This window comes from Arachis duranensis, chromosome 9 (genome assembly GCF_000817695.3).
Source record: "Arachis duranensis cultivar V14167 chromosome 9, aradu.V14167.gnm2.J7QH, whole genome shotgun sequence".
NCBI classification, from domain to species: Eukaryota; Viridiplantae; Streptophyta; class Magnoliopsida; order Fabales; family Fabaceae; genus Arachis; species Arachis duranensis.
The window spans coordinates 46,231,888-46,232,691 of NC_029780.3; positions in this window are offsets into that span (position 1 = coordinate 46,231,888).

An 804-nucleotide genomic window follows, 5' to 3' on the forward strand; every position below is an offset into this window, starting at 1 on the left:
TAGATGCATGCACAAGATCCTGTTGGAGGATAATGCCAAACCAGTGGTCCAACCATAGAGGAGGCTAAATCCAGCCATGAAAGAGGTGGTGCAGAAAGAGGTCACTAAATTACTAGAGGCTGGGATTATTTATCCTATTTCTGATAGCCCCTGGGTGAGCCCTGTACAAGTTGTCCTCAAGAAGAGAGGCATGACAGTGGTTCATAATGAAAAAAATGAATTGGTTCCTACAAGAACAGTCACAGGGTGGCGTATGTGTATTGATTACAGAAGGCTCAATACAGCCACCAGAAAGGATCATTTTCCTTTACCATTCATAGACCAAATGCTAGAAAGACTAGCTGGTCATGATTATTACTGCTTTTTGGATGGCTATTCAGGTTACAACCAAATTACAGTAGACCCTCAAGACCAAGAGAAAACAGCATTTACTTGCCCTTCTGGCGTGTTTGCCTACAGGAGGATGCCTTTTGGTCTGTGTAATGCTCCTGCAACCTTTCAGAGATGCATGTTATCCATCTTCTCTGATATAGTGGACAAATTCCTGGAAGTCTTCATGGATGACTTCTCAGTATATGGAGACTCATTCAGCTCCTGTCTTAACCACCTAGCACTTGTCCTGAAAAGGTGCCAAGAGACTAACCTGGTTTTAAACTGGGAGAAATGTCACTTTATGGTGACTGAAGGAATTGTCTTTGGACACAAAATTTCAAGCAGGGGAATAGAGGTGGATAAGGCAAAGGTAGAGGTAATTGAAAAATTACCACCACCTGCCAATGTTAAGGCAATCAGAAGCTTTCTGGG